Below are 26990 nucleotides of genomic sequence, written 5' to 3'. Positions count from 1 at the left end.
GAGGAGCTGAAAGAATGACAATACCAAGCCAGTCTCAGTATTGACCAGGAAAAAAATTATTTCCCATTACTTCCAAAGAACTGAAAGTGAACACCTTTATATGGGACAGTATCAAAAAAACCCTCCTTGCTTGAATTCTTTTTTTTCCCTTCATATCACTCCCATGCTCTTCCTGCTCAGGAAATAATTGATAATCCTGACATAGACAAGTTGGTACACAAAGTCTGACCCATTTTCTAGGCTACCAACACACAGGCTCAAACTCCAAGAGCTGCAGGAAGCACAGAAATCACCACCCCTTGACCAAAGCAAAAGGAACATGCTTCATTTCTGTATATATTCAAAATCAGTAACCACAGAGCTTGATAACCAAGTCTCCACCTCTGAAGGAAGTTAATTCAGTGCAATTCTTGCAGTTGCAAAGGCTACCTTAGGGACAGAAAAACAGGGTAAGGGAACACTTTTGTACATGTATATATAGCTACTCTAATGGCCAGATTATACTGAAAACACCCATTCAAATGATTTCCAGAAAAAACAGGTTGTCATACAACCTCCAGATAGCTCAGCAACACTGATAGAATTTTAGTAAATACAAGAACTTAGAAAAACTGGCAATACAGGTGGAAATACAGGGGCACCCCTGAGTGTCACATGGCTTGACTAAGTTGAGAGATTCTACTTCCTAGTTAGCTGCACAGATAACTAAACTAAAATTTACCAGAGTCATTGAAATAAACTGTTGAATGTTTTGTCACTTGTTATTTACCAATAAAATCAGAAAGAAGCACAAGTTACTTGAAACTATGAAATATTGTATTTGATAGGGAGAAGAACTCTATCAATCAGCAATTTCAGAGATGTCAAATGGCTGAAGATATTTCTATTACTTTCACACATGTGAATCAATAAAGAAATCCTACATGCAACAATCCAGTAATTCAGCATTCTTCTAATCCTGCGCTTACCTTGCAAATGTTTTCTGGTGAAATAAGAGCTATAAGGCCATTTGATGATTTAATAAACAATCAAACTGTCATTCAAGGCAGCACGATGACATATGAATTTCACTGCAGGCAAGTGCCAGGTTATACACAATGGAAGGAACAATCCAGCTAAACAGGCACATGCTGATGGGTTCTAAAATTAACTGAAACTGTTCAGAGAAAGCAGCAAGGGTCAAGATGAACAGCTGACTGAGAACATCTGCTAAAAATGGAGAAAACCAGACACAATGTTAAGAGAAAGACAAAGAATAAATATTCCAAGTACTGTCCTATTGTTTGACTGTTATACAACTTCACCTTGTATATATTTACTGTCTCCAGCTATGAGACTTCTGCAAAATGAGCAACTAGCACCTACATGAGGCAAGAATCTTCACTGCTGTGCTCTTCTATAGCCCTGAAAGAGATCAGTCCAGGTATCTGGACCACAGATAGCAGAAAATGGAAGATCTCGGGAAGGACAAAGAGGCTCAAAGTATAAAATCCTTCCTGTAAAGAGATACTAAGTGATATTGCATTTATTTTTGTTTAGAATTACCTGATCATCAGCTGGATTTTACATCTTTATATTAGAATGAAAAGAGTGAAGAAAGAAGATGACAATACCAAGCATGACAAGGAAATCGAAGTTCTCCTTCACACAGACAGAAGATGAAGACAAAAACTTGAAGCAATGGAAGAACTGAATGGTTTGTGGATCAGGCTCACTTTGCCACTTTCAAGTTAGAAAGAATAAAGTATCAATCTTTGTTGAAGAGTACAGGGGTACAACTCCATTTTCCAGCCATGAAACTAGAGAAAAGACAGTATGAGAATCTGATCTTACAAGTCAGATCTACAGAACTGTGCATTATCCTTATGAAAAGACATTTCATGCTCAGACAATCTACTGGATAACAGCAGAGAAAACCATATCAGAGTTTGTTGCCACTGAATTGACTCACAGCACTGTTGTCACATTTAAGTTACTGTCACATAAAGATGAAAGGAAAACTACTTCTACTAAAAAGATTACTAATGACCATTTTTACATTGATATGCATTTTTAAAGGTATCACATTTGGTAAAGCTAAACTGCAACACGTATTCAAAGTCCCTTTTTTTCCTCTCAAGAAAAACAACTTTAATCTCATGTTTGAGTCAATTCAATTCTTTTTTTCTTCAATCAAACAAAAGACAGAGAGCAGCAGTCCAAGAAAGCAAACAGAAAACCCCACTTATAACTTAAATCATGGAATCATTTCAAAAGGACAGTAAAGTTGCAGCTGTACTATCAGAAATAAGCAGCACTTATCTGGCTGTATGAGCAAACTATCACTGCCTCTACAGACCAGCTGGTTGTTGCTGATGAACCAGTATGGCTTGGAGGGAGGGAACAAAAAAAAAAATCTCAGACTCGATGTTAACAGAGAATTTCTGAAAAATTTTTGTGGTCAAGACTATACCAAACCTCAAAAGGCAATCTTGTAGACAAGATATTCTTCCTATGGTGCTGAACACTATATATGTGCAAACAGACTGATAAGGAATTCTTTAAGCAAAGATACTTACTGGGACTGTCTTGTTTCATCCATGCCAACAGCAGGGCCTTGTCAATGCAATTTCAGCTCTTCCTGAAAGATGATCAGGACTGTTCCTCAAACAGTGTAAAATCCTATGAAATACAGTCACTGCCTGTGACTTCAGTAAATGCTACATTGGTGAAACCAAAAGCGTTTTAAATGTTTACTCAGTCACTGATTATAAGCTGAAACCTTACTACATATAGCTGTTCTAGTTGAGCAGAACTGGATGGTTGGAATAAAATGTCAAATGTCTGAGAGTGGGTCACTTTAATAGCAGATTATAATTATTTATGGATATTATAATCCCCAAAGAAAGAATATTTGCTTATAAATTACTTTAGAAGAGTAAATAGAAGACAGTTAAAATCACACAAGTGATGAAAAACATCGTATTTCTCCACATAGTGCCAATTCCTTTTTTTGTCACTTCACAGAATTTGTTGCATACTCATTTTTTTTTTTCATTAAAAGTTATGGTAGGTATATTGACCAGCTGAAAAAACCAATTTAAACCATTCCACACAGGCATAGTTCTTACTGCACAATAAATATATTATGAACACTTCCAGAGACACCATTCCTAAAAAAAAAAAAAGAAAAGATTCAGATACAAACTTCTTGAACAGTATTTCAGCTTTAATGGAACCAGAACCATAAACCATCAGAACAATTCTATACATCTAGATAAAGACTTCGGAGCATGACTAAGTACCTATTACTTCCTATAGACCTGAAACAATACAGTGTAAATATGTCTTAACTAGAAAATACAAACATGCTTTTGCAAGATTATATCGCTGGTTTTGAGCGTAGTTGTCACTTGAAGATTGGCTGATCACTTTCCTTCTCTTTTTTCTATAAAGATCTGAAAAAGATGATATTTCAAGAGTTACTCAGCATTTCTTCAGGGACAAATGACATGCACTTCTAGACCCACGTAACCAATAACATGGTTTTTCCCAGAAGCTGTTTTCAGAATGAATTTTGCCTGTTATCAGAGGTCTCCAGAACAGAGACACCATTTTAATGCATCATAATAAGCAACAAATGCTGGGAACATACAAAATTCCATTTTTTGCTGAAACAAATATCAAAGTCCAAAGAAAACAGTGATCTGAAAGCAGCTCTCACTTCTTATCTCTAATACTCATGTTGTGAAACAGGAAGTGTTCAGAAAACGTATTTTTAGCTTAAATTTCTTTAGCTTTCTGAATTTCCCAGGATTCAGTCTTTAACTTTTCCTTTCACTTCCAAGCTCCTTAGCTTCTTTTGCCCTGCATTCCTGTCATTTTCTTCATCCTCCTGTGGACAGCGTTTTGGTTACTGCTGCATCTATTCACACTGTTTACAGAAAAGTCAACAGAATAACTCAGTATGGGCAAATGCTCACCAGAGCAAATGAAAAAGGACTGGACAGAATGAAGAGATGTACTTCTAACACCCCGAGCACGCTCAGCACTTTAGTTACTGACAAAACCATAAAGCTGGATTTCAGAAACCGTCCATCAAGCCCTGGCCTATAAAACTCTCTATAGGCTGGTTTAGACAGGGCAACGCAATTGAAGCACACCCAGAAGGCTACTGAAACTGTGCTTTGAAAAGCATGGGTGTATCCAAATCCTAAAGTAACCCTAATAGCAGCTGGGCAGAAAAGGAATCAGAAATTACCTTAGGTGCTCACTTGCCCTGCAAAGTTCACTGTACATGCAGAACTTTCTCTTCAGTGTTTCAGTCAGGCTATTCCAAATCTATGGATTCCTTAATGGTCTCTATTTCTGTTATCCCTTCATGCTACTCTTAAACGAACACCAACTACTGGAAAAACAAATTAAGACTCAACTGCTGTACTAGAGGAAAAAGTCATACTCCACAAGCCCAGATAAGGTATCTAAGAATCCAAATGTGAAGCATCTCCGTGACTACTGTCGGGGTGATACAGCAAGTCAGCAGTCACCCGCAGAGAAGAGAGGTGAGAAAACAGAGACAATTAAAGTAACACATCAGGAAGAAAAGACCAAAAAGAATGGTCAGGTAGAATCAAGAAATAAGTCAGTACTTTCAAACCTCTTCTGCAGTTTGACTCGATCAGGTTTGTTCTGTCCCCCTGATAGTTTATTTTAAGCCAAGATTACAGAAATAGATTACAGCGGACAGAACACTAACCCGCAATCACTTACCGAAGAATCAGGGACATCTAGAGGGCAAGAACTGTCCATTGAACAAAGCTTTCTCTTAGCTCGTTCTGGCTTGAGCTCCTTTCTTTTGGCACTTTCTGGTTCTGCAGACTTGGAAGAGCTTATTGTTGCCATCAGCTTCTTTGCTACAAGAAAAATTTTATCATAAATCTTACTGGTTTATGAACCTCAAAATTAATGAATAAAGGTTTAATGAATAAAGGTTTATTAAAACCAGTTTAAAAATGAAACAGATGTAGTCTGAAATTGAAACATAAAAATTCAGAAGTGGTATGTATTTGACTACCACAGTCTTCTATATCCAGAAACAGTTTTCTATAGCTTCAAATGCAAAAGCTTAAAGGACACATTTTAATAGCACCAAAAAAATCAATTGGGATTCAGATTTCACTGGATGCTAAATACAACAGGAGTTGAAAACCAGGCTTAACTTCTTTGTACTGACAGAAGCACAAGGCTGAGTCAGTTTTCTCTATGTACTTGTATAGTTTTATCAGACTAGTACCAGCTCTGTGAAGAGATGAGTGTGTGCATCTTATGAGCTAGAAGGAAAGAAGAGATCCCAAACAATACCAAGTTATGCAAAAGAGGGAAAAAACACAGGACACAGTAATAAAGGTTACAAATTAGACCTCATTTGCTCAAATTACGTATTTTCAGGGTGAAATTTGGAGTAGTCTGAATTCGGCTTCCATTGATAATGACATGTTGTCCTCATGGAACCACTCTGACAAATGCTGAAAATTTTAAAAATCCCACTATCTTAATTTTAACTGTCCATGTTGAATAGTGACTGACCTTGTTTTAACCAGCCAAATAATAGTGTCTTTTAGAATTTAACACTGGGGATTCCTTGGGCCCTCTGCTAATTTTAATCTTTTTTTAAAAAAAACCCCAGTAACTCAGAAATCATGTCTTACTGTAGGAAAGAATAAAAATATATTCTTCAATGGGAAGTCCTAGCAGTTAATTTTCCCAAGGCTATGCTTAAACTTAATGAAATCCATTAATTGCTTCAGAGCAAGTTTACTGAAGTCCTTCACATATTTTCAGGAGATACCGGCTTTCAGACTCTGTAGAACTAATCTTCCTCTCCTACATACATACTTCAAAAAACATTAATACAATTTCCACAGAAACAAAGCAGGAGGCGGGGGAGGGATCGCTTAGAGAACAAGGTCAGATCTGGGTTTGAATTCAACTCCTGAGTTTTTTAGATCAGCAGGTCAAGTTTCTGAAATTGCCTTTAACTGTTTTACTGTAAGCAGGAACAAAGTAACTCAGACATTTTGAGCTTAACATTGCTTTTAGGATCAATTTCTATGCACATATTCCACACTGCATCCTTCCGCTCTACCTGGTTTACCTTCCACACTTAAACCTAAACTCTAGAACCACATGGTCCTTGTAATCCAGTCGGCCTCTTCCACTCTGCAAGATTCAGTCGAGCAGGCCCCAGCTCAGACTCCATCGTTTCATAAATGAAAGAACAACTGGATGCAGCAGACGTGGCCTTTAACAGCACATACATTAACAAATTGCAGTAGAAAAAAGCTCTTCTACAATACCCAGATAACATGGAATAAGCCTTATTTATTCTGTACAAACCTTTAGAGTGAATAATAACAGGAGAACTTTGGAAAGAATCTCCAATTTTTTGTAGTCTTCCATCTTTCTTTTTAGCTGACATTTTCCTTGAAGTAGATCCTTGCTTTCTTAAGGGGTATTCTTTTCTAAACAACTTTGTAGAAGACATCTGTACAGAAATACAAGACCATTGTTTAAGTTGAAAAATTGACTTATCTTCAAGTTTAATTCCATTTTATTTGACTTCAATGCTATTTTCAAGGTGACATTTTGAGCTTTGCTACTGATACCTCTGTTCATTACACTAATGATACTGCCACAGCAAGCAATGTAGACAACCTTATTTTATACCCAAAAGAAAAAAAAATATCAGAGTTTCACAGAATACATTTAAGGGCATGAGTAATATAGGAAACAAATAGTTTCTTTTAAAAAAAAGTAGATTCAGAGTTTTAGAGTATTTCATTAGATCAGCTGTTCTAGTTATAAAACAGAAGGAAACTGATGGTGAAAATAAATCTTCTGTCCACTCTTTGAGCCTGCCCACGTTACTACCAAGGCCTAAAATCATATTTTTATAATTGTCATGCATATAGATGACACAAACCTTAGTTTTACTTCAAAAGGAATTGCCTATAACATGACATATGCTACGAGCATGTTCAAACTACTCTTCATAACTACTCAGCATGCAACATCCTTCCCTGTGAATCCCTGTACGCTGCAGCCAGTACACGTTCTGGGCAAATACAGACTGACTCTCCTTGGTTAGCTTAGAAAGTTTAGTAGGAAGACAACGTCAGTGTTTAAGAATCCTATTACAATACATAGATAAGGATAAGATACCGCTGCATAGGAATGTTTGATCCTTTCACAAGTCCACCTTTACAGAAAAGGTGGACTTGTGAAAGGAGAAACTAACTTCAAAATTGAACAAAACCAAACTATTGTCTTGTTGCGTGTAGAAGGTGAATTAGTCCTAGCAGGTTTTGCATTTTTCTTGTTCTCACTTTTCACAACATCCTAAGAAAATAAATATGACAAATTTTAACCAGGATTCTTCTGGAAAGAACAACAATTAATCTGTATTAGAGAAGCAGCCACTGTTTAAATGCTAGGACTAACAGTAGGGAGGCATTGGCTAATATTGGATAGGGGTAACTCTTCAAATGTGAATGAAACGCTCAACAAACTCGTTGAAGGGAACTAGAAATGCCTGCAGTCAAACCATTCTGACATTCACTATTTTCTTCTCTCCATTATTTCCCATGCTTTTATCTTTAAGAGATTTGACAAGCCAACACACAAACTGAAATTAATAAATCTAAGTGTAAATTCAGATTTACGGTGACAGGTTGGTAGCTCAGTGCCGTTGCTAAGCTGTCTTTTAATGACAGCTTCTCTCTTGTGAAGTGGTGCCAAGAGTTCAGATAACCGACAGCCATACCAACTGGTAACAGCATCAGAAAATGGAAAGAGGATTTTGTTCTTTAATTAGAAGGGAGTCTCTGCAAAAGATTTGGGTTTGTTTGTTTCTAAAAAACCAAGGGGGTTTTAATTTTTTAAAAGTTTGACATGAGCAGTATGTGGTTATTTTAGCACTACAGGTTTCCCCTCAGTCCTTAGTTTTAGTTTTAACAATGCTTTTCAATTTTAGGAAATTTAAAAACCAAATTGTGTCTTCAGTAGACTTGTAACAGTTAAAGTTACTGAATCATTTTATAATCTATTTCTGTTTGGCACATGTAACACGAAGATAAATATTTAAGAGTAACATTGAGGTGAATAAAACAGCAATAAGATACTTCTAAAATTAGTTCCATGTTATTGAAAAATTACTTAGCTAAATGTTATCCCATCAGGGTATGAACATCTACACCATGAGAGGATTTATAAATGGATCGGTAAAAGAGTCTTCTCAAACCACGGGTGACTACGTTAGATGAAATATATCCATCTGTAGATAAGGATCAGTGCTTTTTCAGTGCCTTCAGAAGGATGATTATTTTTACACTTGCTTTTCCAGCAGCCTAAGAGAATACTACTCTCAAAGAAAACTGGTTCAAGACATAGGAAGTTTAAATCAACTCTGGACATTACTCCAGAATGAAGTGTCCAATTCCAGATGAATTAACTTACACAGCTTTTAACAGTTACTTTTGCAATCCAAGTTTAACAGAATGAGTTTATTGAAGTATTATGTCTTCAGATCTCTAGAACCTGGATTAGTTAACTAGTTTTTCCCTCAGGTACATAAGTTTTATAGTGTATAGAGAGGTGGTATTCTATTAACTAAAGTACTTCTTCTTCTGAGAGGGAACTTGAAAGAGGGAGAGAGAAGAATGAACAAGAACTCAGAACTAATGATACAGTTAAAGTACGAAGAACTACAGAAAGTAACTTTTGGGAGATTCCCCACGTTGCTGAAATAGATAGTGAGAAAACAACAAAACAAAGGAGTTATTAACAACACATCATTAGTACATACTTTCTATAAATATAACAAACATACCTCTTTGTTTACAGACTGATCTATTTTATCTTGCCCTTCAGGTAAAGGTACTTCTGCCAAAGACTGAAGACTTTTATGGTTAACGCCTTGTTTCAATTCCTTTATAAAGTCATCTTTCTCAGCCACCTGTTTTCTTAGTTCTTCTGTATCAGTTCCCTTATCCTAATAACCATAGCAAAAATTGCCACAAATTGCAGGACTGGCAAAAGAAGTTAACATGTGCATGAGCATCGTTACGATTACTCAGTAGCATCAGTTTTAGAATTGCAGGCTCAAACAGCCAGCTGTCCAACAAAAAGCCAACAACTTCATGTATGAGCAGCCTCTATTTAAAGTCAAGAAAGGTCATAGAACAGCCTGGGAAGATGTCATGCAAAATTTTCATTTTACTCTACTTCTGTAGGGTTATAAAAGTTCACCTCCCATTTGTTCATGAAGTTCTTGGTTCTGTGAAAAAGGCAGCAGATGTGATAGTTGTTTCAGATTTCCAGTCCAATCAAATCGCAATCAAATGATCAAATAGACTTGAGTGTTTATTTGAACTACGAAGTTTTTTGAAACTTCAGTTACTGTTACAAATGCAGTTTCAGAAAAGCATAAAGCTTTTTTTATATTAGCTGCAAACAATTTCAATATGTCTGAAATAGAGCCAAAACGTGGTGTTTTGCAGAATTAGTGAATAACAAAAGAAAAATGACAGAAAACAACTACAAAAAAATCCCACAGAAACGAGAGAGAATGAGAGAGGACCTTTCCTGAATCCTTCACCGCCGCTTGTTTCAGTTCTGCTATTTCTTTATCTTTCTGTACGGTGTTAGAAGCCAAAGTCTGAGCTGTACTTCCAAAGCTTCTACTAATTGATCTCTTTCTTACGCCACTTTTGAAGATTACTGGCCTTTTCTACCAGCTGTGCAGCCAGTCTTTCCTGAATGGGTGAAAAAATAGGTTAGAACTGAACACCACTTCTACAAACCATCTGAACTGTTCTGACAGTTCAGTCTGGCATAGTCAGTACTATCTTATGGCCTCAGGAGGCTTGAGAGCCTATGTAGATCTTAAAAAGCTCACACAGAACTAGTTTTACTACAAATATTCAAAAGCAAACCATGCTTCAAATGAGAAAAAACTGTATCTAAATTTATACTCTTTGTGAAGAGAATTTTTGTCAAGAACCACCACTCCTGCTTGCCCACTTTCTGATTTTATTAGAAAGTCTCAGGCAAGCAAAGTCACAGACAAAGTGAAAGTAGTCCCAAGCTCCTAACACCCCCCTGTACTGACTGCAGGGCCAGAAGGTCATTGCTAACTACTTCTAGATGCAAGTACAGTTTTAGATTGCACAGATTCATACAATAATTTCATATGCTTAGGAAATTACACCCTTGATACAGCCCAGTGACCAGGCAAGGTATCCACCTTGTTATTAACTATCAGTCACTCTACTTTGAAAGCGATATGGGAGCAAAACCACTGGCATTTTGACCCAGTATTTTTACTGGGAAGATCTGGAAAGAAGCTTTTTTTGTCAACTACTTCTTGCTTCTTCTCTTCCTTCTAAAGCCTCATAGGCTTCCCCACCCCCCACCCCCCCCTTTTTTTTTTTTTTTCAGGAAAGCCAAGCAACAAGTCTTGTTTTTCAAGGTATGTTTTCCCAGCTTCATTAAGTAGCAATTCATTTAAGCATAGGTTAGGTATTAGTGTTTTACACACAAGATGAAGTTTGAAGATTTCACAGCAAGGTGGTGCTGGTGACAGGATAGAAAGGAACAGGCACTTTCACTTCCATTAGGTATTATGCTTTTTCATTTTGTGACACTCCTGTTCTTCCCTTTTCACATGGAGAAGATCTCACGTAGGCTTTGCCATGTGATAAATGAGGGGATTTGACAAAGGCCAGCTCCCCTCAAGTGCCCACACTGTTAACACCTGACATGAGATCTGCTCTGTACTAAAGACTCTGCTGAGACCTCCAGTCACTTACAATTTCTGCTTGTTGCTCTACACAACGCTTTCTGGCCTCCGCAAATTTTCTCATTTCTCTGTTGCGATGGCTCTCAGCTTCTTTCACCTGACTTATGAGTCTCATTTTTTCCTCCAGCCAGTTCTTTCTATCAGTTTGATACTTTGACTCATTCTCCTAGTTTAGTGGAACCAGAAATAAAGCCACAGGCAGAGATTAAGCAACACAAAAACAAGTCTTAAAATCCAGATTACCATTAAACACATTAGTTTCAAAAAGATAACAGAAATACTAGCACAGTTTTACTCCAGCATATTCCCAAGTGCAAGCATTACATTCTCATTTGTTCTTTTCCATTTAAAAAAATTGTTTAGCAGTTTCCAGAACTTATTATTCAGACGGGCGTGTCTTCAGGGAACAGACTTTTTTTCCCCTCTAAAAATGCTCTGGGTAAGTCACAAACACTATTAAAGTTACACCAAAGGTCATGGCAAAAAGACCCTTTTTACTTACAAATTCCCAATCTTTTATACTGCCTTGCGGGACATGTCAGGAAACCTACTTCAAGACTGAAAGGCAAAAAATGCAGCACCATTTGCATGGGAAACAGAGACAGTGTGTAACCAGGAATGTTACTTCAATCCACAGCAACTTTGCCTCCTTCTCTACCACAACCAAACCTCTTGTCAGACATTCTCCCACACAAGACAGGAGGCACCTGAAAATCTGCTTGGGAAAAAAGTCTGCTTTCTAATCCAAGGAGAATGAAGAGGTGAACCCTCAGCCTAACAGGAAGGGCTTACAGGTCACACAGCAAGCACAAGATCTTTAAAGAGTCTGATTTATTTGCCCAAGCAACTGATGGGGAAAAGGTCTGAAACAATCCAGCTCCTGACATCTGTTCAGGACAGCTGTAAGAGGAGCCCGGCTACAGAAGCACCGTCCATGGCAGCTCACCGCAGTGAAGGCTGCACCCCACTGTGGGGCATCAGTGATGCTGTGTATTACAACGACACCCATCCAGACTTTGCTGCACTGACGCACTGCAGTTTCTAGAGGAGGTTTCCTTCACCAGTGTAAGAACTGGCCACATCATGCCCCAGCTCTTGAAGATAGTGACACAAAAATAATTTAGACTCCTAAATGGAAGTTATGGTTTGAAACCTAAGTATGAATTACATCACCATGTTTTACCTTCAGTTCTCTTTGCAGCTTTATTAATTCCTCATTTTCATCTCTGTTTTTTCCGTGGTGTTGCTCATCTTTTGCTGCCAGTCACTATTGCTCTGGTTATTCAGCTCTCTGTATTTCTGCTTCCATGCTTCCAGTTCTAGTCAGTACACAAAATGAGGTTATATAACACACAGTTTAAATGTATATTTGACCACATTCACATCCTTCTACTGAAGTTACGTGGATTTATCAGCTGTGACCACAAAGGGACAACAGAAGCCTTTAACTGTTAGAAGTTTGTTATGTCCTATATACAATTAATGCCTAAATAACATTCAACAAATCAAACCAGAGATTTAAAGCAGCTATCACAATACATCCAAAACACTTTTGCCTCCTTGCTCCCTTTCCATGGAGAGATTACCCCGAACCAATCTGTTGGTCTCTTCTAATTTGGCTTCAAGCACTTGACCTTGTTTAACCTGAGTCTGTTCTTGTTCTTCTAATGCCATCCGCAGATCTCCAATTGTTGTTTCCATTGCACACTGTCCTGATTTGGGCCAGGGCAGAGTCAGCTTTCCCTGGGCTGAGAGGGAGCACAGCTGGCGGGTGGTCCCAATGCTCACTGGAGTATTTCCCACCGGCGATGCCGTGCCCAGGGGGTACAGCCGGGCCAGGCTCTCTCTGCCGCCGCTGGTTTTGGGTGCGGGTGGGTGCTGCTGGGGGGGGGCGGTCGCTGCGCTCGGTAAGACACTGCTGCATTTTACCCGTTTTTTTCGACTCATATTGTTACTGTTGTTTTCTTCTTATATTTAGTAAATTTCTTTCTTTTTATTCAACCTACGAATTCTCTTCTTTCTGTCCCTCCCCTGTGTCACCGGGGAGGGGGGAGGTGAACGGCTGCCACGTGGCGACTGGCTGCCGGCTGAGCTCAAAACTCAACACACACAGATCTGAAAATAAATCTACAGATGAGCCCCCATCCTGGTTCCCACCATTCTCTCCCAAAGTGCCTTCATCACAAGTAATCTCCCCCGTTTCCTGAGATCCAAAGCTCTATTAGAAAGAAGTAGAGTATCTCTATGGAACTTTCCAAATCCAGAATTCTGAAGTGATTCCCATCAACTTGATTTAGGTGAGCATGTCAGTGTTAACGTCAGACTAAGGCTGGTATTAGATGAAAAACTAACTACTGTTCCACTGCTGAGTGTTTATCAAACCTGCAGAAACTGTTACGGTGCTAGTTCATGTGTCAGTGTTCGATGTTAACATGGCCAGCTAAAGTGGCAAATAAACACCAATATCGAGTAAGTTAACACTGATAGAGCAAATCCAGCCTTTCTTTGGGGCTTATGTTTCTTATTCTGAGACTGTTTCTTTGCTTTCAAATATTCCTGCTAATAATGATTCAATAAAAATTAGTTTCTGACTGTAACATTTTCATGCCCAGGTTGGAGTTTCTCAGTATTTTAAAATATAAATATGCAAGACTCTCCAAATTAGTTAACATCACAACTCATTATGTTGCCATTCCACACCCAAAAAATGGCACAAGAAGGGCTTTTTCTGACCTTTACACGCTTTCTCATGCTGTTTGGAGATTTCTTCCAGCTTCTCATTATTCAGCTGCTCCTAAATATCACATTGAAAGCAAATTAAAGAAAACATGTCAAAAACATGTTGAAAGAAACAAATATACATGCTACATATTAGTAGCTTTTCATTCTGAGCCTCAGTAAGTATTAAATAAAGTACTTAAAGACAAAGAGTTGAGAATAAATAAGTTTTTCATATAGTGAAAGGAGCATTCAGGCTGACTAAAGAAGTGTTTAGAAGACATTACTCTGACATATCTAAGTGTCACTAATCAGGATCAGGGTACCTGCAGGTATTAAGTATGTATTTACTAGGCAGATTACTCTGTTTAAAACAATTTGCCAAGGTCCTGCAATGAGAAGTTCTTTAAACATCTTTCATTCATCCATTAAGACTAATTTCAGCTGGCTACTCTTGCTTTTACCCCAATTTCTGGAAGCTTTCTCCTGTTGGTTGGAACATTTGCCTCATTACTGGATTAGTTAAAAAAATTAAAAGCAAGCAAAATTTAAAAAAATAGAATACCTTTTTAAATTGCAGGATTGTGTGCTGTTTGATCTCTAATTCTTTACTAAACTGGTTTTTAATTTTCTGACCCTCATTAACTTTGTTCCTCAGGGACTTCTCCTCAGATTGCACTCTACACACCTGTAACAACGCACAAAGACAGCAAGCAAAGCTAACATTTAGCTATAAGCCTTTTGCAATCTCTGCAGGTTATCTAAGTAAAAAAATACTTTAATCAAGAATCAAATTTTTGCAAGCATCTTTGCTAAATTTCAGGGGCTAGAAGCGCACTGCACTGTACATCCTTCCTAGGGAACAATTTTCACCATAGAATAGAGTATTAAATTTGGCAGGAAAAAAAGAACAACAACAAACCACACCACCAAAACCAAAGCACCAGGAAACAGCCGAATCACACTACAAATTCAGTTGTCCTTTTAAAAAAAAAGTGTTTCCTGACACGTGATCCCATCCACTCCGTGCTACTTCCCAAAGGATTATACACTGCATGTTGAGTGGGGAAAAGGTCCAGAAGTGTCTGGCTGCTGGGGAAGACATTAATACTTTTGTAAAGCTTAACTTTCAAGCCCAAACTCCTGCAATAGTCTTCTGGATTTTGAGTTCTTGTGATATCCCATGAGGTTCTAGGAAATCCTACTGCTTAATAACTAAATACTAACAATCAACATTAGTAAAAGTTATTCCATTTTTTCATTTATTTTCCCCAAACTTAACAGAAAACATCTCAGATTTTAAAAAGTCTCTAGAAGTTTGTGCTTTCCTTTTCCAATTAATCCATCTCTTCCTCCCAGAGATAAGCATTTTCCAAAAGTCTGAGTTCTGAGGCTTTGCAGTCAGCACAAATAACAACATACAGCTACTGTTGTTATGAAGATTACACAGTCCTCCTCCATAGCCAGGTTAGCCGACTTTTGACAAGCCTTTTTCAAGTGTATTAATACAATTTACTCCCCCCCTTCAATGTCAGCACTAATCCATGTTTTGACATCTGGGCTTTAGCTCACAGCTCAATGGCAATGGAACTTTAGACTCACTCTCACTCTAAATGGATCGCTGAACGCAGCCTTGTTATGAACCACTTCTAACAGCTGTGGCTTGAGACTTGTGAAAACAGCTTTTACCAACAGAACCCCAAACACACTTGCAGAAGGAACATTTGGCCTGGGGTTACAAACCTCTTTGTGTACTTGCTGAATTTGTTTCTTGGCATCAGAAAGTTTCTCTTTCAAATCTGCATCTTCTTCCTCTTTCCTCTGCAAATCTTTTTCCAAGCTCTGTACAAGGGCAGAGCTCTCAGAAAGATCTTTACGTAGCCTTGTGTTAGAAATGGAGACATAAATAACATTAGTGTTACACATCTCAAAGAAACAGCTTTTACACATTAACTCAGGCTCTTTGATGGCCGGTTTTATTCATAAATAGAATCCCAGATCTATCAGCTAAATGACAAGCGTTGTAATTTTGGATTTCAGCTACTTATTACATGATCCTGAAGTAACAAACCGCTCAGATTCACTCTTGAACGGTGCAATCTTCTAAAATTCTTGTTTTTAAGCACAGTAACCATTTCTATCATTAGGTGTCCTTACACAGTAACAAAAGGGACAAGGTTAATATCAATTAAGTAGAAACTTGATATTTACATCCCAGACCTTGTAAGGATCAAAATAAATAAAAATCAAAAGGAAGTAGAAAAAACAATAACATTGTAACAAGTCCTGTTGTTATTAAGTGCTACAAAGGCATTAAGAAGTTTAATGGGTTTATTTTTAAACGGTCACATTTATTTTAAAAAGCTTGCAGTAAGTTACCATGGATTTTTACTTCGCAATTACCTAATAGAAGATTTCTTAAATTCTATAATTAACAACACAAAATACGGTCTCACAAAAGGAAAACCTTTCCAAGTTTTACAAGCGCAGGGTCAGGGTTCCCCAGACCTTCATGCCAAGTTGTATTTTAGAGTACATGCAGGCGCCCACAGATACTGGAACTAAAGAAACCCCAGTCAGAAGGGCTACAGAGCATCTTAAAGCTATTTTACAGGATTGCAATTTCCTTGCCACATAGCAAATACAATCTCTCAGATACATTTAATCTCTTATTTCTTAAAGATTTTAAAAGTCGAGGGGGCTGGGGAAGTTCTACTCTCCTACACCCATTATTCCTTCAAGCTCTTACACTATCCTGTGTTCACCTAGAACAGCTATTACCAAAACCACCTGTTTACTGTTTAATTACTAGGCTTTTTTTTTTCCTTTCTTCTTTTCCTTTTCACCATTCAGTCCTTTCTAAAGAAAACATTGCCTGCTTTTGTACGAGTTACAGGATATAACATTAAACTATGCCATTTCCTCCAAAAAGGTTATGTAACATAATACTATTAGAAATCCCCAAATAATTCATCCTTTCCTGTTTCCCCCTACAATAGTTCTGCAGGATTTAGATCGATATTTCTGAAAGAATACACAAACAGGTGAGGAAAACAGAGCTAGCAAAATATGCAAATATAGAAATCAAGTAGGGCATTAAAAGTTCTTAAGCGGTTTGGTTAATAAAGTTGACAAACATGCAAATGTGTTATGTCAAAATAAACGGATGTTCGCAGAAGGTAGTTCTAACTTGAGTCTATTCTCAAAGGGCTAGGAATTCTCTCATTATTTACTTACAATTCTATAGATTGTATTTGCTCATCCTCATTTTTCTCTTTTTCTTGAAGAGTGTGTTTCATGTTCTCCAAGCTGTTCAATATCTGCACAACTTCCTCCTTTAGATTTGCTTCCTGATCATTTAATTCCTTCAGGTTTTTGTCTGAATTGGCACATTCCTCTTGCAGAGCTGCTGTATCACTTTCCAGATTTAAAATAACAGATTCTTTAAGTACTTCTTCTAACTTTGCTATGTTGTCATCTTTAGCTCTAAAAGCCTCCAAGAGGCATTCAAGCTCTCTTATTTTTCCCTTGGAGCTGGTAACTTCCTCTTCAAACGGTGCAATTACTCTGTGATCCTCTGCAGCCTGTTTTCCAAAATCCTGGGTTTTCTTCTGGATGTGCTCTTGTAACTGGTTCATAAGATCTTTTTCCTTTGTGGACTGATGATCTTGATTTGCAACCTCATTTAACTTTATTTTTAGTTGATTATTATAATTCTCAGCATCATCAAGTCCCCTCTTTAAGTCTTCAACTTGTTGAAGTAGTTCTTGAATCTGCTGACTTGTTTGTGAAGAAGCTTTAACAATGTTTTGGCATTCTTCCCAAATGCTTTCAACGCTGCAATGAAAGGAGCTCTCCTGTCCCAGAGCTGCTGTAGAAGCAGTTTGGGACTCCATGCACACAGGACTCAGTTGAGCTCTCTCCAGCTCATCTTTCTGAGAGTCTCAGGAATCCTTTAGACCAACTGAATCAATATCCGTAGTGTAAGACTCCAAGTGACATTTGTACAACTCACCTACTTTGGACTGCATTGTTTTAATTAGTGACACTTTATAAATTATATTTTGTTTAGCACCTTCTACTTTGTTATTTAGCTGAATCACCTTTTCTTCTTGTCCCCTATTGATAGTTTTCTGTTTGTCCAATTCAGAAACAATCTCCTGATAGTCAGCTCGACACTGCTGAAGTTCTTCACCTAAGCCAGAAGCCCTTTCTTCAGAAGCAGAGAGCTGGAGATTCAAGTTTTTTATTTGCCCACTGAACTCTTCTTTTTTGTTTTTTTCTCTTCTGCACTGTTCTTCAGGTGCAGCCAGCTGACCTTCCCAGGTTTCAGCTCTTTCCCTCAGTGCTAGTATTTCTGCATCGTTCTCAGTATGATTTGCTTTCACATATTCAGTTTTCTTTTGGTCCAGACAGTCATCTTCCCAACTCTCCTTCATACCTCCTAAAAAACCAATAAAACCACAACAACGGTTCAGGATGATTAAAATCAATAGTACAAGTCACTAGCACTGCCAAATAGCAATTACTATGTGGAAAATGGTCACCACCTGAAAGCCACACCCTTATATCACATGGCTTTTTGAAGTCTTGAAGTAAAGCCCCTCGGAACAGTTTAAAATGCAGTAGGTGCCTCTTCGGCTTATGGTTTGCAGCAAGGGGTGTTCAGGAGCCTTAAAGAACATTTTGCCATGGCTCTACTCCAGCCTTCTGCTCTGCACCACTATGGAAAAATCTAGCTAGTTTTACTAATATGCAGTAATACCTGTGAGCTAGGTAACGGTCACAGTTATGTCTGGTTTCCACTTCCACTGGTTCAACAACCCTTTTAATACAGCCCATCCCCCATTTTACATTTAGAAAAGCAATGGCATTGTACACTTTCCTGAGAATTTTCATTCATACTCAATATGCCCTTACTTTAAAAATTAAGCTAAAAATCCAGCACAAGTGTTTTGCTTAGTGTTTGGGACTTTCTTCTCTTTTTTTCAGTTGGTTTCTAAGCTAGATACAAGGAGAACTACTTATGCCCACACCTAATGTGTTGCATGTAAGGTTCTCCAGAAAGATCAACAACATTCCATCACGATCCCAAATTTCCATAAACATTTTATTAGCTTAAGACTGTTTTTTCCCTGAAGTAAAATCATAGGCATTGCACCACCTTCAAAACTGACTCCAGCTGTATTTTACACAAGTGTTTTAGAATTCAGCTGGGTCCATTTAGTAACATGCAGGTATGTTTAGTATTAAAACCAAGCCTGACTATCACTACAGGATTAGGCCATCACAGCTCTGTACTCCAAAGTGATACTATAGATTTCTGTGAGTGCTGCAGCTACAGTAAGGTGGAGTTTGGCAGTCATCTCGCGTTGGGAGCACTAAGCACACGGGTACCTGTGTACTGCATGGAAACATCCTCTGAACAGATCCAACAAGTTCTATAGAGTCTAACAAAAAGTCATACCGAAGCATTAGCAATGGTGGTTTCCATCTCAATTCAGGCTTTGGTTCTTGATTATTTTTAGAGGGATCAAATTCTACAGGACACTTTTTTCCTCCCGCTTTTCTGTACCTTTTCTTTTCTGTTCTAATTAGATGTATCAAGGGTTCCTGCTAGGTCAGAGGAAACAGCAGCTTTACTTTGGCTTGTAAAGCCATGCTTCTAAATACTACAAGATTAAGAATTTGGGACTGGGAGATGGTTTTCTCTGAAAGCCCAGTTGTGTGGTCTCAAGAAAACATATCAGACAAAATACTACAAACTCCTCACACTGGACATGAATTTTACATATTTCACTAAAAGGGAGAGGTGCCGAGATGTCTTAAGACATATTTTGCGCTCTAAGGTGCCAAGATACAAAAAGTAGCAGAGTTTTGCCCAACAGCTCTAGTGAGAAGGGTATGATCATTCATCAGAGGATTTAGGGGTGGTCGAGATGCTTTGTACTGACAACCACAATCATGTAGCAAAGCAGGATAAATATCAGTGCAAGAAGATCCGGGATATTCAGTGCAGAAGCTTCTTACGTAGCAAGTACTAAGAAAGGAAAAAATCCCATCCCAAAACATGGGAGGCAAGTCCTAGAGAAGAGTACAAAAACCTGAACCTCAAGACAAGATAACCTATCTTCTCCCAAAATAAGCTTTGGTCACAGGCCACCAGCATGTCTGAATTCTACAACAAAGCCATCGCAATGTCCCTGTGCTCATTTTTCTATCGTACCAAGTATGTTTAATGAGAATGGTTAAATGTAAGTATAAATGTTTCATCATTACGGAGCATCTAATAATTCCGTTTTTAAATTAGATGCCTTATATTCTCAACAGCCACAAACCCAACATATTTAACATGACTGAAGAGCCTGCTCTTCCCAATAAAATCTCAGTGCTGTCATTGATTGGCACTGTTAACTAATTTCTTGTTTGAGAAGAGCTATCGCTTCTCTATTTTTCGCTTGTTTAAACAAGTTTCAGTCATGAGATGAGAAACCTACTGCTATATAGTATATCACAGAGTCTACATCAGCTTCAGTTCTCACCCCCTTCCTGTAACATTTATAGAGGTGGCACCATCAAATGGTCATGCTGGGATCCAGTATTCATCCCAGCCAACAAAGGTAGAGACAAATCAGAAATGCATCTGGTACAGGCAGAAGCTTTTCTTAAGACAGACTTCAAATGACACGTATTTGAACAAGCTGCACAGACATCAGAAGTGCCCTACTGGATGACACACCACCAGGTGACCTAGCCTAATATTTTGCCTCCTTTTGCTGCTGTTGGCAGGCCCAGCCACTTCCCACAAACCTTTTCTGACATAGGACACCTGGGAATGTTGGAGGAACATGAGACAATCAATCCCTGCCTAACCCTTTCAGTATCTGTGTATGACCCTGTTGGCTGTTAGCTTGTCTAACCACTCCTGGGATCTGAGAAGTATCTGTCTCTCTCACCTCCTATGGCAACAAATACTAGAAGCTCACTACCCATGTCACGAAGTGCTGTGTTCCATAAACTTAAACTGATCTTCTAGATTGAGCATTCCCTTGGTCTTTCACTGCAGCGATGAATGACAGTCCAGCATTCAGTTTATTCACCAGCTGTATCCTCAGTTTTCTGTGATCATGTGAACTTGACAAGTCTCCTTTTAACATGTTTTATCCCTCTTTATGGAGATAGATATTTTCTGATCCCCATTTTTAACCTTATGCTCTTTTTCTATCCTATCCTCACCCAAACAATTGCCTGGAAGATCTTCTTACTTGCACCTGTTCTGCAGGAAGAAGGCAAGAAAGTGAGGGATACAAAGGGAAGATCTTTCATTCTCCTTTGGCATATGCTTCCCATAGTCCTATGAGAGACTGGAGCCCAGCTCTGTCCTGAAGTCAAGGAAGAGACAGGCAGATCTTACAAAGACCATTTGGCACAAGTCAGTCCCATGTAGCTCAATCTCACCAATTAATAGACTTTAATGCAATGGATAACATAAGTAGTGGTGTCCTTTTAAGTTTCACCTTCATGCTTGAAGGCCTTCAACGGTAGCTGGTTTATTCCCCTCATTCTAAAAAGACTGGTAAGCTCACAGATAAAGCCAGGGAAGCAAAAAAGATTGGAAGTGCAAACGTGAGAGCTGCACAAAATATGTGTCTGTGGACTTGAAATAATTTTACTTCCATTCAGGTGAAAAGCTTTTCTCCTTTGGCAGCACTGTCACCTTGCCCAAAGCTGGTGAGTTCACAGCACACATACAGCATGAAACCCCGAGTTTCACAGTCTGTGCTGTAGGACTGAACAATCAGTAACTCACCGACACCGCTGACGCTTGCGTAGGCTGTTTTAAAAATCTTGAGCGGGGGATGCTCCTTTCCCAGAAGTCCACCAACAGCAAGTTTAGTCCAAAAACAACTGTTAAGAAATTGATTAAGAACGACAGCTGAGTCTGCAAGAACATTCACAGATGAGAAATGCAGCAGAAAGGAGAGTCTAAAAACTAACTTTTATTTTAAGCATTTAGGAGTGAGCAGTACAGGACCTTCTGCAAAAGATGATATTTACATAGCAGTTACTTTGATTTACAGTTTAACACAGTAGATTTCCTCCTCACAACATCATGTTTACACTTCACAATTTTTCGCTTCTGTTCCGGAATAGTAATCAAGTTTTTTTGGAAGGCCTCCTGCTGAGTGATGGTAGAAATTTTACCTTTCTCTGCAGGTGGCTCTGTTGCCACAATAGCCTTACTTTCAGAGCGTTTTCTTCCCACTTCCAACACAGTCTCCTCACAAGCCTTCAATTGGCTGCTTTCAATCTCTTCCTTAGAGTTCTCTTCTGTGAATTTTCTTTTCATGGTAGTTACAGTGTTGTCCTGTGTTAAAATAAGATCAGTTACTTTGAAGTTTTACCAAGTCAGCACTTAAAAGCCTTAGTAATCTTTTAGATGCAAATATTTTTACAAATCTCTCTGGGTAGCCTGTAGAGGGGGTGTCAGAAGAACAAGCCAGTTACAGCTCAGTTACTCAAGCAAAAAGCAGGTACACCTTCAGACAGTAACAAGCACAGTGGTTTGCACTGTACAGAAAGTAGGGCAAGAGACCAGGAAACTACAGGATGCAAAACGAGTTTACCACCTGAAGTATCCAGTGTCGAAAGAGCTGAGGAACTTCATGATTTGCTCAAAGGGCCAATGGTCAGCTCTACAAGTTCACCACTTTCTTGTCATAGCTGGTAGAGCTGGGAGTTTTAACCACCTTCAGCAAAGCCACAGATCATTTTTATCATGACAGATCTGATGCAATTTGGAAGCCTGGTCAGTTCTGTCATACGTACTTTAGACCATATATTTGACTAAGAATAAAGTTTCTTTACTCACCAGATGACACAAGTGGCAAGCCATGCTGGTTGCCAAGGACCAATCACTCATCTAAGTAATTCATTAAAAAAAAATAATCTGTAGAACAGACTTGAGGTTTGTGGTCACGTTTTAAGTGTCATGCCACAGAGTCTCCCAGAAACACTGGACAGAGCTGGAGCCTTTCTCTTGGCAGGAGCAGTGACAGGAAGCAGTCATCACAACTGCCATCACCCTGAGCATTTCTGCTACTGAAAAGCTCAGCTGCTCGGGGGCAGAGAGGGAACAGAAGATTAAGTATGGTCAAAGCCTTCAGTTCACAGTGGAGGAGAAAAAGGGATCAGATGCTGCCTAAGTTTAATTTAAAATGTTCTCAGAACTCCATTTCAGGTTACTGGCCATCAGGCTCAAAAAACCACCTAACTGCATGTTTTGATTTTTTTCTAACCTGTACACATGTAGCCCAGCCAGTCTTTTGGCATTCAGCAGCCAGCAGCAGACTAGCCAGCTGCAAGTTCTATTGATCCCATCAAAAGCAGAGATACCCCGGCCATCCACTCTTAGTTCAAACTCTGCTCAACACATTCATATTACTGCTCTGCCTTAAAAAGTTCATGTGCATGGTGGTAGTAGGTGGAACACACTGATTTTTGTTGCCAATTTACACAATCACTGTCCTTCTCACATTAACTTCTAACTTCAATTTGACCTTTTGCTGCAGCAAAACTCCTTTCCTTCCTCTTCCATTCAGGTAAAAATGAAAAGACAGTGACATAATCCCTCTCTTCCCACTGCTAAAGTCCTCCCTGTTTGAGTGTTGGTTTTTTTTCCTTTAGAGTGGCTCTTCATAGTCTCATGGACAGTCCTCCAATAATAACTCCAGATTGCTGCTTCCAGAAGTCCTATTTTCCACACACACCTCCACACACCTTCTGCTGTAACTTCAGTTTCAATGCCAACTTCACCTGCTGCCATTTCAAGAAAGTAGCAATTACTTACCGAAAATTTCAATTGTCCAAAATAGTCAAGTCCATTATAAGCACAGATTTAAGATTTTTTTGTAAACAGAAAATTAAGATGTCTAAGACTTACAGAGTCTTTCATGGTTTCTTCTAAACGGGATATCAAATCTTGCAGTCTCATGGTAACATCATCTTTTTGCTCCACGATGTCCATTAGTTCTTGAATCCTTTTATTCTGCGTATTCATTTTCTTAGAAAAGAAAGTAGTTCAGTCAATGTTCAATTCTTGAACTATACGATGCATTTAGAAGCAAGATCAGTTAAGCTAAGCTTGATATTAAAAAAGCTAGAGACGTACTACAACAGCATTTTAAGCTACTGAAATTTTGTATTAAAGCAAGTAATTCTGCACAAGGGTTTTTTTGAGAAAGTCACCTCAGCTGGTTCTTTAAGCTGCTCAGCAGACTCATCCGATTTAATCATCTGCGTTTCAAAGTCTGTAACAGGAAGAGAAGCCTGCAGCAAATAAGCAGCCATTACACAGTTTACTCAGGAATCCATTTTTCCAGATCTTCTGGTACTTTAGTAGCTTTTGAATAGACTCATTTATTTTTGTGTTGGCTTCTACTTGCAGGACACATTTCAAAAGTTCAGGTTTTTTTGAGTAGAATTGGGCCCTGCAACCCGTATAAAATGCAGATCATGTCAAGAGACTTCTGCTGAAATCGCACTATGAGGTATTGCTGCTTTTATCTATGAATGTTCCACAGAACACCTGAAACCACTGCATCAGCCAAATGTAAAGTGCTGGGATCACGATATAACCATGAAATCACAAATAAATAATGTTGACGTGTTACCCCACAGTTCAGAAGTCTTCAACTGAAAGTTTTAAGTTTAGTCTTAAAAATGAAATAATCCAGGCCTGTGCAATTGTTCAACCTGAACATACACCAAACAATTGATTATCACCTCTATGCATACGATTTGGTTCCAAAATCCTGCTCAACTGGATTATTTCTATTTTGCAGTAGTCATTTCTTTTTTCTGTCACATCACACACACCCCCAGCTCACCTTTGGGTTTCTGTGTCAGCTGCTCTACAATTTTGATTAGTTCATTGGTTTTCTTTGTCAGCTTTTCTTTGGTCTGAGTTAGTTCAGTGGTAGTTTTGCCCAGCTGTTTTTCAAGCCAACCTGTAGCTTCCTGAGGGTCCTCTAGAGACACCACGTGTCTGTGTGTTTCTTCTGCCTGCTTTTTGATATCAACGACACCATTCTGCAGAGAATCAGTAACGCCCTCAAGATCAATGTAGGTGCCTGGCCCTGTGCCATGTTCTTCATTCTGAAAGATAATTTATATCCTTTTAGAAATAGAAATAATTACACAATATCCATTATTTCTACTGAAAATTTGGAAGACCATTATGTCCTCAAACATCTAAGCACAGTTAATTCTGACTTCAAAGCCGTCTTGTGGGTTCATAGGCAATTTGATTGCCAGTTTCTGTCTACCTTCACACAGAAGTCTCCAGCATCCAGTAACAGCTACTTTATTTTTAAAGCATTTAATGGCCCACCATCACATTCCCTTTTATATCACCACAAAATCACCCCCTCCAAATTTAATATAAAAGCCAGCATTTTTACCCGATGAGAACACAGCAAGCAAACAGTTTTAGAAGGAATACATCCGAAATTTTCAAATATCAGTAAAAGTTTGTGAGGTCAAATAAGTTTGTGGTAACTTATCAAATTAAGCTGTACTTAAAACATTGACTTTATATCTTTCCTCCTTGTTTTTTAAAAACAAAAGGTTCCAAACTCAAAGAACCAGCCTCAACCTAAGAGTTTAGTTATGCTCAAGTGTATATACAATTGTCATTGCTTCAGCTGTAGCCACAACAGCCTTAAGAGGGAAAAAGTCTCTGGGACCACTCCAGTACAGTGCATATACGGGGCCTAAGAATTCAGCTTCAAATACCTTAAACAGGCACTTAATGCAACAGTTTACAGCAAAATTGCAGCTTTTCCCCCAGCTTCTTTGTACAGTAATTTTGTGTTGCAGAAACGCAGAAAACCCCAAAGATTCCTAAATGCATCTCCGAGGCACAGCAGCTACTCCTATTGAACACGACAGTGTACCTTGCTGAGGACACAGTCACACAGCATGCCATTCCTTGGGACCGCTCTTCTCCTTCTGGAGACGTCCCATCACCACAACAGGTAGTTAGTGAAAGGGATGTTAGCAGGGGCATAAAATACCAGAGGTCCAGCCTGTTCACTGCAAGGCTGATCCTTTAGTTTATTTTCTTCATCCATGTCTTCAAGACAACCAAGTTCCCTGAAGATCTCCAGGCACGTGTCAGCATCTTCTTCAAGCCGTTCTCGTTCGTAAGAAAGGCACTCACTAGAGTAGGGAAAGCAAGTCAGATACAAGCTAGCTAGCGTGAGCTGCTAAGAAGTTGTTAGTACAGCTGCCTATAAACAAAGATGGGTTTTTCTTTATTTTGGCACAACAGAACAATACACAAATGGTGCTCCTGCACCAAAGCAGAAGTGTATTTCCTGCACACACACTCCTGAAGAATGAGGGGGAGACATATATACACAGGTTATGGCTGACACTTAACTACGAGCATTTTTTCTAAGCTTCTTGAGCCAGAACACCCATCGGAAGTAGCACTAAGGCTGCAGTAACCAAAGAATTTGCAAGTGTCACTCTTTCTACAGACATCCTATCAAAGCTTTTCTGTTAGGGAGAGCACTGCAGGAACACTGCTGACAGATTACACTCCCCCCTCCATCCCCCCCAGATCAAAGCCTTTCCTACACAGTATTTTTCCTGAACTCATAGTCCAAACAGCAACTGATCTATTACCAGAGGCAGGAAGTCTAGCAGAAGAGTGTGGTCTCTTATAGCCAAGGGACAGATTTAAGAAATAAGTGAATTTAATTTCATTTTTTTTAATCATTAACTTTAAAAACCACTCAAAGCTAACTTACTTGAAATGTATTTCCTGCTCAGCAAAATATTGGGCAAATTCCTGCATCACCTCCTCACAAATTTGTAGTTCCAGCAGTAACTTACTCTTCTTTTCAGCAAGAAGTTTGTTCTTCAACTCTTCTATGAGACTCAGCAGCATCTAGAATTACCATTAGTATTAAGTTTTTCATAAAGAAATGGTTTCCCAGAAGTGAGATTTTTCTCATTCCTCAAACACTACACCACCACTTTACTCTTCCACCTGACAAAAGCTCTTCCAGCTCTTTTATTAGCTTATTCATAAACAGGAACGTTTATGAGTAGATCAAAAGATCTCTTTGGTACTAACGCAGCAGTTTCTAAGTTTGCACAGAGCAGACATTTGTAAAGAACATCCATTTTATTACAAGAATTGTTGAAGTTGTCTTAAACAGGCTTAAGCTCCACAGGATTTGGCTCTTGTTTTCCAGATGCTCAGTTTTGGGGCAATATTAACGAAACCTCCATAGAACAGTTTCTAGTCCTCTGTTCCCTCCTCGTCTTCCCTAGAAGTGACTAAATTTGCTTAAGGAACAGTTTTCAGCGTTTTCTTGTGCATAGAATACAGAGGAACAGTCTGTATTGCTACAAGCAGGTA

General features: G+C 38.7%; 1 pseudogene; it reads right to left on the bottom strand.

Annotated features, from left to right (window-relative positions):
* Nucleotides 1-3187: 3187 nt before the first annotated feature.
* LOC141930203 (kinesin-like protein KIF20B) lies at nt 3188-26513 on the bottom strand (annotated as a pseudogene).
* Nucleotides 26514-26990: the final 477 nt, after the last annotated feature.

Source organism: Strix aluco, chromosome 15 (genome assembly GCF_031877795.1).
Source record: "Strix aluco isolate bStrAlu1 chromosome 15, bStrAlu1.hap1, whole genome shotgun sequence".
Lineage (NCBI taxonomy): Eukaryota > Metazoa > Chordata > Aves > Strigiformes > Strigidae > Strix > Strix aluco.
This window is presented reverse-complemented; position numbering and strand designations above follow the sequence as displayed.